The sequence below is a fragment of the Ambystoma mexicanum genome, chromosome 7q (genome assembly GCF_040938575.1).
Source record: "Ambystoma mexicanum isolate Mex_15411 chromosome 7q, UKY_AmexF1_1, whole genome shotgun sequence".
Lineage (NCBI taxonomy): Eukaryota > Metazoa > Chordata > Amphibia > Caudata > Ambystomatidae > Ambystoma > Ambystoma mexicanum.
In genome coordinates this window covers 1,129,877,816-1,129,889,642 of record NC_090941.1, presented here as the reverse complement: position 1 = coordinate 1,129,889,642, position 11,827 = coordinate 1,129,877,816, and positions in this window count along the sequence as shown.

Sequence of the window (11,827 nt, the reverse complement as noted above, 5' to 3'; positions counted from 1 at the left end):
CTTAGCCTCCATAATATGAGTCTCAGCATGGGGTATTATTCCACCACTGTCCTCCTTAGCCTCCATAATATGAGTCTCAACATCATTTCTGGCATGGGGCAGTATTCCACCACTGTCCTCCTTATCCTCCAGATATGAGTCTCAGCATCATTTCTGGCAAGGGGCAGTATTCCACCTCTGTCCTCCTTATCTTCTATAATCTGAGTCTCAGCATCATTTCTGGCATGGGGTAGTATTCCACCACTGTCCTCCTTAGCCTCCATAATATGAGTCTCAGCATCATTTCTGGCATGGGGTAGTATTCCACCACTGTCCTCCTTACCATCCATAATATGAGTCTCAGCATAATTTCTGGCATGGGGTAGTAGTCCACCACTGTCCTCCTTAGCCTCCATATTATGAGTCTCAGCATCATTTCTGGCATGGGGTAGTATTCCACCACTGTCCTCCTTACCCTCCAGAATATGAGTCCCAGCATCATTTCTGGCATGGGGTCGTATTCAACCACTGTCCTCCTTATCCTCCAGAATATGAGTCTCAGCATCATTTCTGGCATGGGGCAGTATTCCACCTCTGTCCTCCTTTTCTTCTATAATCTGAGTCTCAGCATCATTTCTGGCATGGGGTGGTATTCCACCACTGTCCTCCTTAGCTTCCATAATATGAGTCTCAGCATCATTTCTGGCATGGGGTAGTATTCCACCTCTGTCCTCCTTATCCTCCAGAATATGAGTCTCAGCATCATTTCTGGCATGTGGTAGTATTCCACCACTGTCCTCATTAGCCTCCATGATATGAGTCTCAGCATCATTTCTGGAATGGGGTAGTATTCCACCACTGTCCTCCTTACCATCCATAATATGAGTCTCAGCATAATTTCTGGCATGGGGTAGTAGTCCACCACTGTCCTCCTTAGCCTCCATAATATGAGTCTCAGCATCATTTCTGGCATGGGGTAGTAGTCCACCACTGTCCTCCTTAGCTTCCATAATATGAGTCTCAGCATCATTTCTGGCATGGGGTCGTATTCAACCACTCTCCTCCTTAGCCTCCATAATATGAGTCTCAGCATGGGGTAGTATTCCACCACTGTCCTCCTTAGCCTCCATAATATGAGTCTCAACATCATTTCTGGCATGGGGCAGTATTCCACCACTGTCCTCCTTATCCTCCAGAATATGAGTCTCAGCATCATTTCTGGCATGGGGCAGTATTCCACCTCTGTCCTCCTTAACTTCTATAATCTGAGTCTCAGCATCATTTCTGGCATGGGGTAGTATTCCACCACTGTCCTCCTTAGCCTCCATAATATGAGTCTCAGCATCATTTCTGGCATGGGGTAGTAGTCCACCTCGGTCCTCCTTAGCCTCCATAATATGAGTCTCAGCATCATTTCTGGCATGGGGTAGTATTCCACCACTGTCCTCCTTAGCCTCCATAATATGAGTCTCAGCATCATTTCTGGCATGGGGCAGTATTCCACCACTGTCCTCCTTATCCTCCAGAATATGAGTCTCAGCATCATTTCTGGCATGGGGCAGTATTCCACCTCTGTCCTCCTTAGCCTCCACAATATGAGTCTCAGCATCATTTCTGGCATGTGGTAGTATTCCACCACTGTCCTCCTTAGCCTCCATAATATGAGTCTCAGCATCATATCTGGCATGGGGTAGTATTCCACCACTGTCCTCCTTAGCCTCCATAATATGAGTCTCAGCATTATTTCTGGCATGGGGTAGTAGTCCACCACTGTCCTCCTTAGCCTCCATAATATGAGTCTCAGCATCATTTCTGGCATGGGGTAGTATTCCACCTCTGTCCTCCTTAGCCTCCACAATATGAGTCTCAGCATCATTTCTGGCATGTGGTAGTATTCCACCACTGTCCTCCTTAGCCTCCATAATATGAGTCTCAGCATCATATCTGGCATGGGGTAGTATTCCACCACTGTCCTCCTTAGCCTCCATAATATGAGTCTCAGCATTATTTCTGGCATGGGGTAGTATTCCACCACTGTCCTCCTTAGTCTCCATAATATGAATCTCAGCGTCATATCTGGCATGGGGTAGTATTCCACCACTGTCCTCCTTACCCTCCATAATATGAGTCTCAGCATCATTTCTGGCATGGGGTAGTATTCCACCACTGTCCTCCTTAGCTTCCATAATATGAGTCTCAGCATCATATCTGGCATGGGGTAGTATTCCACCACTGTCCTCCTTAGCCTCCATAATATGAATCTCAGCATCATTTCTGGCATGGGGTAGTATTCCACCACTGTCCTCCTTAGCTTCCACAATCTGAGTCTCAGAATCATTTCTGGCATGGGGTAGTAGTCCACCACTGTCCTCCTTAGCCTCCATAATCTGAGTCTCAGCATCATTTCTGGCATGGGGTAGTATTCCACCACTGTCCTCCTTATCCTCCATAATATGAGTCTCAGCATCATTTCTGGCATGGGGTAGTATTCCACCACTGTCCTCCTTACCCTCCAGAATATGAGTCTCAGCATCAATTCTGGCATGGGGTCGTATTCAACCACTGTCCTCCTTATCCTCCAGAATATGAGTCTCAGCATCATTTTTGGCATGGGGTCGTATTCAACCACTCTCCTCCTTAGCCTCCATAATATGAGTCTCAGCATGGAGTAGTATTCCACCACTGTCCTCCTTAGCCTCCATAATATGAGTCTCAGCATCATTTCTGGCATGGGGCAGTATTCCACCACTGTCCTCCTTATCCTCCAGATATGAGTCTCAGCATCATTTCTGGCAAGGGGCAGTATTCCACCTCTGTCCTCCTTATCTTCTATAATCTGAGTCTCAGCATCATTTCTGGCATGGGGTAGTATTCCACCACTGTCCTCCTTAGCCTCCATAATATGAGTCTCAGCATCATTTCTGGCATGGGGTAGTATTCCACCACTGTCCTCCTTACCATCCATAATATGAGTCTCAGCATAATTTCTGGCATGGGGTAGTAGTCCACCACTGTCCTCCTTAGCCTCCATATTATGAGTCTCAGCATCATTTCTGGCATGGGGTAGTATTCCACCACTGTCCTCCTTACCCTCCAGAATATGAGTCCCAGCATCATTTCTGGCATGGGGTCGTATTCAACCACTGTCCTCCTTATCCTCCAGAATATGAGTCTCAGCATCATTTCTGGCATGGGGCAGTATTCCACCTCTGTCCTCCTTTTCTTCTATAATCTGAGTCTCAGCATCATTTCTGGCATGGGGTGGTATTCCACCACTGTCCTCCTTAGCTTCCATAATATGAGTCTCAGCATCATTTCTGGCATGGGGTAGTATTCCACCTCTGTCCTCCTTATCCTCCAGAATATGAGTCTCAGCATCATTTCTGGCATGTGGTAGTATTCCACCACTGTCCTCATTAGCCTCCATGATATGAGTCTCAGCATCATTTCTGGAATGGGGTAGTATTCCACCACTGTCCTCCTTACCATCCATAATATGAGTCTCAGCATAATTTCTGGCATGGGGTAGTAGTCCACCACTGTCCTCCTTAGCCTCCATAATATGAGTCTCAGCATCATTTCTGGCATGGGGTAGTAGTCCACCACTGTCCTCCTTAGCTTCCATAATATGAGTCTCAGCATCATTTCTGGCATGGGGTCGTATTCAACCACTCTCCTCCTTAGCCTCCATAATATGAGTCTCAGCATGGGGTAGTATTCCACCACTGTCCTCCTTAGCCTCCATAATATGAGTCTCAACATCATTTCTGGCATGGGGCAGTATTCCACCACTGTCCTCCTTATCCTCCAGAATATGAGTCTCAGCATCATTTCTGGCATGGGGCAGTATTCCACCTCTGTCCTCCTTAACTTCTATAATCTGAGTCTCAGCATCATTTCTGGCATGGGGTAGTATTCCACCACTGTCCTCCTTAGCCTCCATAATATGAGTCTCAGCATCATTTCTGGCATGGGGTAGTAGTCCACCTCGGTCCTCCTTAGCCTCCATAATATGAGTCTCAGCATCATTTCTGGCAATGGGTAGTATTCCACCACTGTCCTCCTTAGCCTCCATGATATGAGTCTCAGCATCATTTCTGGCATTGGGTAGTAGCCCACCACTGTCCTCCTTAGCCTCCATAATATGAGTCTCAGCATGGGGTAGTATTCCACCACTGTCCTCCTTAGCCTCCATAATATGAATCTCAGCATCATTTCTGGCATGGGGCAGTATTCCACCACTGTCCTCCTTACCCTCCATAATATGAGTCTCAGCATTATTTCTGGCATGGGGTAGTATTCCACCACTGTCCTCCTTAGTCTCCATAATATGAATCTCAGCATCATATCTGGCATGGGGTAGTATTCCACCACTGTCCTCCTTACCCTCCATAATATGAGTCTCAGCGTCATTTCTGGCATGGGGTAGTATTCCACCACTGTCCTCCTTAGCTTCCATAATATGAGTCTCAGCATCATATCTGGCATGGGGTAGTATTCCACCACTGTCCTCCTTAGCCTCCATAATATGAATCTCAGCATCATTTATGGCATGGGGTAGTATTCCACCTCTGTCCTCCTTACCCTCCAGAATATGAGTCTCAGCATCATTTCTGGCATGGGGTCGTATTCAACCACTGTCCTCCTTATCCTCCAGAATATGAGTCTCAGCATCATTTCTGGCATGGGGTCGTATTCAACCACTCTCCTCCTTAGCCTCCATAATATGAGTCTCAGCATGGGGTAGTATTCCACCACTGTCCTCCTTAGCCTCCATAATATGAGTCTCAACATCATTTCTGGCATGGGGCAGTATTCCACCACTGTCCTCCTTATCTTCTATAATCTGAGTCTCAGCATCATTTCTGGCATGGGGTAGTATTCCACCACTGTCCTCCTTAGCCTCCATAATATGAGTCTCAGCATCATTTCTGGCATGGGGTAGTATTCCACCACTGTCCTCCTTATCTTCCATAATATGAGTCTCAGCATCATTTCTGGCATGGGGTAGTATTCCACCACTGTCCTCCTTAGCCTCCATAATATGAGTCTCAGCATAATTTCTGCAATGGGGTAGTATTCCACCACTGTCCTCCTTATCTTCCATAATATGAGTCTCAGCATCATTTCTGGCATGCGGTAGTATTCCACCACTGTCCTCCTTAGCTTCCATAATATGAATCTCAGCATCATTTCTTTCATGGGGTAGTAGTCCACCACTGTCCTCCTTAGCCTCCATAATATGAGTCTCAGCATCATTTCTGGCATGGGGTAGTAGTCCACCACTGTCCTCCTTAGCTTCCATAATATGAGTCTCAGCATCATTTCTGGCATGGGGTAGTATTCCACCACTGTCCTCCTTAGCCTCCATAATATGAGTCTCAGCATCATTTCTTTCATGGGGTAGTAGTCCACCACTGTCCTCCTTAGCCTCCATAATATGAGTCTCAGCATCATTTCTGGCATGGGGTAGTAGTCCACCACTGTCCTCCTTAGCTTCCATAATATGAGTCTCAACGTCATTTCTGGCATGGGGTAGTATTCCACCACTGTGCTCCTTATCTTCCATAATATGAGTCTCAGCATCATTTCTGGCATGGGGCAGTATTCCACCACTGTCCTCCTTATCCTCCAGAATATGAGTCTCAGCATCATTTCTGGCATGGGGCAGTATTCCACCTCTGTCCTCCTTATCTTCCATAATCTGAGTCTCAGCATCATTTCTGGCATGGGGTAGTATTCCAATACTGTCCTCCTTAGCCTCCATAATATGAGTCTCAGCATCATTTCTGGCATGGGGTAGCAGTCCACCACTGTCCTCCTTAGCCTCCATAATATGAGTCTCAGCATGGGGTAGTATTCCACCACTGTCCTCCTTAGCCTCCATAATATGAGTCTCAGCATCATTTCTGGCATGGGGTAGTATTCCACCACTGTCCTCCTTACCCTCCATAATATGAGTCTCAGCATCATTTCTGGCATGGGGTAGTATTCCACCACTGTCCTCCTTAGCTTCCATAATATGAGTCTCAGCATCATATCTGGCATGGGGTAGTATTCCACCACTGTCCTCCTTAGCCTCCATAATAAGAATCTCAGCATCATTTCTGGCATGGGGTAGTATTCCACCACTGTCCTCCTTCATCTCCATAGTCTTAGTTTTAGCAGTCTTTCTAGCATGGGGTAGTATTCCACCTCTGTCCTCCTTAGCCTCCACAATCTGAGTCTCAGCATCATTTCTGGCATGGGGTAGTAGTCCACCTCTGTCCTCCTTAGCCTCCATAATATGAGTCTCAGCATCATTTCTGGAATGGGGTAGTATTCCACCACTGTCCTCCTTAGCCTCCATAATATGAGTCTCAGCATCATTTCTGGCATGGGGTAGTATTCCACCACTGTCCTCCTTAGCCTCTATGATATGAGTCTCAGCATCATTTCTGGCATGGGGTAGTAGCCCACCACTGTCCTCCTTAGCCTCCATAATATGAGTCTCAGCATGGGGTAGTATTCCACCACTGTCCTCCTTAGCCTCCATAATATGAATCTCAGCATCATTTCTGGCATGGGGCAGTATTCCACCACTGTCCTCCTTACCCTCCATAATATGAGTCTCAGCATTATTTCTGGCATGGGGTAGTATTCCACCACTGTCCTCCTTAGTCTCCATAATATGAATCTCAGCATCATATCTGGCATGGGGTAGTATTCCACCACTGTCCTCCTTACCCTCCATAATATGAGTCTCAGCGTCATTTCTGGCATGGGGTAGTATTCCACCACTGTCCTCCTTAGCTTCCATAATATGAGTCTCAGCATCATATCTGGCATGGGGTAGTATTCCACCACTTTCCTCCTTAGCCTCCATAATATGAATCTCAGCATCATTTCTGGCATGGGGTAGTATTCCACCACTGTCCTCCTTACCCTCCAGAATGTGAGTCTCAGCATCATTTCTGGCATGGGGTCGTATTCAACCACTGTCCTCCTTATCCTCCAGAATATGAGTCTCAGCATCATTTCTGGCATGGGGTCGTATTCAACCACTCTCCTCCTTAGCCTCCATAATATGAGTCTCAGCATGGGGTAGTATTCCACCACTGTCCTCCTTAGCCTCCATAATATGAGTCTCAGCATCATTTCTGGCATGGGGTAGTATTCCACCACTGTCCTCCTTAGCCTCCATAATATGAGTCTCAGCATCATTTCTGGCATGGGGTAGTATTCCACCACTGTCCTCCTTATCTTCCATAATATGAGTCTCAGCATCATTTCTGGCATGGGGTAGTATTCCACCACTGTCCTCCTTAGCCTCCATAATATGAGTCTCAGCATAATTTCTGCAATGGGGTAGTATTCCACCACTGTCCTCCTTATCTTCCATAATATGAGTCTCAGCATCATTTCTGGCATGGGGTAGTATTCCACCACTGTCCTCCTTAGCTTCCATAATATGAGTCTCAGCATCATTTCTTTCATGGGGTAGTAGTCCACCACTGTCCTCCTTAGCCTCCATAATATGAGTCTCAGCATCATTTCTGGCATGGGGTAGTAGTCCACCACTGTCCTCCTTAGCTTCCATAATATGAGTCTCAGCATCATTTCTGGCATGGGGTAGTATTCCACCACTGTCCTCCTTAGCCTCCATAATATGAGTCTCAGCATCATTTCTTTCATGGGGTAGTAGTCCACCACTGTCCTCCTTAGCCTCCATAACATGAGTCTCAGCATCATTTCTGGCATGGGGTAGTAGTCCACCACTGTCCTCCTTAGCTTCCATAACATGAGTCTCAGCATCATTTCTGGCATGGGGTAGTATTCCACCACTGTCCTCCTTAGCCTCCATAATATGAGTCTCAGCATCATTTCTGGCATGGGGTAGTATTCCACCACTGTCCTCCTTAGCCTCCATAATATGAGTCTCAACATCATTTCTGGCATGGGGTAGTATTCCACCACTGTCCTCCTTATCTTCCATAATATGAGTCTCAGCATCATTTCTGGCATGGGGCAGTATTCCACCACTGTCCTCCTTATCCTCCAGAATATGAGTCTCAGCATCATTTCTGGCATGGGGCAGTATTCCACCTCTGTCCTCCTTATCTTCCATAATCTGAGTCTCAGCATCATTTCTGGCATGGGGTAGTATTCCAATACTGTCCTCCTTAGCCTCCATAATATGAGTCTCAGCATCATTTCTGGCATGGGGTAGCAGTCCACCACTGTCCTCCTTAGCCTCCATAATATGAGTCTCAGCATGGGGTAGTATTCCACCACTGTCCTCCTTAGCCTCCATAATATGAGTCTCAGCATCATTTCTGGCATGGGGTAGTATTCCACCACTGTCCTCCTTACCCTCCATAATATGAGTCTCATCATCATTTCTGGCATGGGGTAGTATTCCACCACTGTCCTCCTTAGCTTCCATAATATGAGTCTCAGCATCATATCTGGCATGGGGTAGTATTCCACCACTGTCCTCCTTAGCCTCCATAATAAGAATCTCAGCATCATTTCTGGCATGGGGTAGTATTCCACCACTGTCCTCCTTAGCTTCCACAATCTGAGTCTCAGCATCATTTCTGGCATGGGGTAGTATTCCACCACTGTCCTCCTTCATCTCCATAGTCTTAGTTTTAGCAGTCTTTCTAGCATGGGGTAGTATTCCACCTCTGTCCTCCTTAGCCTCCACAATCTGAGTCTCAGCATCATTTCTGGCAGGGGGTAGCATTCCACCACTGTCCTCCTTAGCTTCCTTAATATGAGTCTCGGCATAATTTCTGGCATGGGGCAGAATTCCACCACTGTCCTCCTTAGCCTCCATAATATGGGTCTCAGCATCATTTCTGGTATGGGGTAGTATTCCACCACTGTCCTCCTTAGCTTCCACAATCTGAGTCTCAGCATCATATCTGGCATGGGGTAGTATCCCACAACTGTCCTCCTTAGCTTCCACAATCTGAGTCTCAGCATCATTTCTGGCATGGGGTAGTATTCCACCACTGTCCTCCTTAGCCTCCATAATCTGAGTCTCAGCATCATTTCTGGCATGGGGTAGTATTCCACCACTGTCCTCCGTAGCTTCCATAATATGAGTCTCAGCATAATTTCTGGCATGGGGTAGTATGCCACCACTGCCCTACTTAGCCTCCATAATCTGAGTCTCAGCATCATTTCTGGCATGGGGCAGTATTCCACCACTGTCCTCCTTAGCCTCCATAATCTGAGTCTCAGCATCATTTCTGGCATGGGGTAGTATTCCACCACTGTCCTCTTTAGCCTCCATAATATGAGTCTCAGCATCATTTATGGCATGGGGTAGTATTCCACCACTGTCCTCCTTCGCTTCCACAATCTGAGTCTCAGCATCATTTCTGGCATGGGGTAGTATTCCACCACTGTCCTCCTTAGCTTCCATAATATGAGTCTTAGCATAATTTCTGGCATGGAGCAGTATTCCACCACTGTCCTCCTTAGCTTCCATAATATGAGTCTCAGCATAATTTCTGGCATGGGGCAGTATTCCACCACTGTCCTCCTTAGCTTCCATAATATGAGTCTCAGCATAATTTCTGGCATGGGGTAGTATTCCACCACTGTCCTCCTTAGCTTCCATAATATGAGTCTCAGCATAATTTCTGGCACGGGGCAGTATTCCACCACTGTCCTCCTTACCCTCCATAATATGAGTCTCAGCATCATATCTGGCATGGGGTAGTATTCCACCACTGTCCTCCTTACCCTCCATAATATGAGTCTCAGCATCATATCTGGCATGGGGTAGTATTCCACCACTGTCCTCCTTAGCTTCCATAATATGAGTCTCAGCATAATTTCTGGCATGGGGTAGTATTCCACCACTGTCCTCCTTAGCTTCCATAATATGAGTCTCAGCATAATTTCTGGCATGGGGCAGTATTCCACCACTGTCCTCCTTAGCTTCCATAATATGAGTCTCAGCATAATTTCTGGCATGGGGCAGTATTCCACCACTGTCCTCCTTACCCTCCATAATATGAGTCTCAGCATAATCTCTGGCATGGGGCAGTATTCCACCACTGTCCTCCTTACTCTCCATAATATGAGTCTCAGCATCATTTCTGGCATGGGGTAGTATTCCACCACTGTCCTCCTTAGCTTCCATAATATGAGTCTCAGCATCATATCTAGCATGGAGAAGTAGTCCACCACTGTCCTCCTTACCCTCCATAATATGAGTCTCAGCATAATTTCTGGCATGGGGCAGTATTCCACCACTGTCCTCCTTACCCTCCATAATATGAGTCTCAGCATCATATCTGGCATGGGGTAGTATTCCACCACTGTCCTCCTTACCCTCCATAATATGAGTCTCAGCATAATTTCTGGCATGGGGCAGTATTCCACCACTGTCCTCCTTAACCTCCATAATATGAGTCTCAGCATCATTTCTGGCATGGGGTAGTAGTCCACCACGGTCCTCCTTAGCTTCCATAATATGAGTCTCAGCATCATTTCTGGCATGGGGTCGTATTCAACCACTGTCCTCCTTAGCCTCCATAATATGAGTCTCAGCATGGGGTAGTATTCCACCACTGTCCTCCTTAGCCTCCATAATATGAGTCTCAACATCATTTCTGGCATGGGGCAGTATTCCACCTCTGTCCTCCTTATCTTCCATAATCTGAGTCTCAGCATCATTTCTGGCATGGGGTAGTATTCCACCACTGTCCTCTTTAGCCTCCATAATATGAGTCTCAGCATCATTTCTGGCATGGGGTAGCAGTCCACCACTGTCCTCCTTAGCCTCCATAATATGAGTCTCAGCATGGGGTAGTATTCCACCACTGTCCTCCTTAGCCTCCATAATATGAGTCTCAGCATCATTTCGGGCATGGGGTAGTATTCCACCACTGTCCTCCTTACCCTCCATAATATGAGTCTCAGCATCATTTCTGGCATGGGGTAGTATTCCACCACTGTCCTCCTTAGCTTCCATAATATGAGTCTCAGCATCATATCTGGCATGGGGTAGTATTCCACCACTGTCCTCCTTAGCCTCCATAATAAGAATCTCAGCATCATTTCTGGCATGGGGTAGTATTCCACCACTGTCCTCCTTAGCTTCCACAATCTGAGTCTCAGCATCATTTCTGGCATGGGGTAGTATTCCACCACTGTCCTCCTTCATCTCCATAGTCTGAGTTTTAGCAGTCTTTCTAGCATGGGGTAGTATTCCACCTCTGTCCTCCTTAGCCTCCACAATCTGAGTCTCAGCATCATTTCTGGCATGGGGTAGTATTCCACCACTGTCCTCCTTAGCTTCCATAATATGAGTCTCAGAATAATTTCTGGCATGGGGAAGTATTCCACCACTGTCCTCCTTAGCCTCCATAATATGGGTCTCAGCATCATTTCTGGTATGGGGTAGTATTCCACCACTGTCCTCCTTAGCTTCCACAATCTGAGTCTCAGCATCATATCTGGCATGGGGTAGTATTCCACAACTGTCCTCCTTAGCTTCCACAATCTGAGTCTCAGCATCATTTCTGGCATGGGGTAGTATTCCAGCACTGTCCTCCTTAGCCTCCATAATCTGAGTCTCAGCATCATTTCTGGCATGGGGTAGTATTCCACCACTGTCCTCCTTAGCTTCCATAATATGAGTCTCCGCATAATTTCTGGCATGGGGTAGTATTCCACCACTGTCCTACTTAGCCTCCATAATCTGAGTCTCAGCATCATTTCTGGCATGGGGCAGTACTCCACCACTGTCCTCCTTAGCCTCCATAATCTGAGTCTCAGCATCATTTCTGGCATGGGGTAGTATTCCACCACTGTCCTCCTTAGCTTCCATAATATGAGTCTCAGC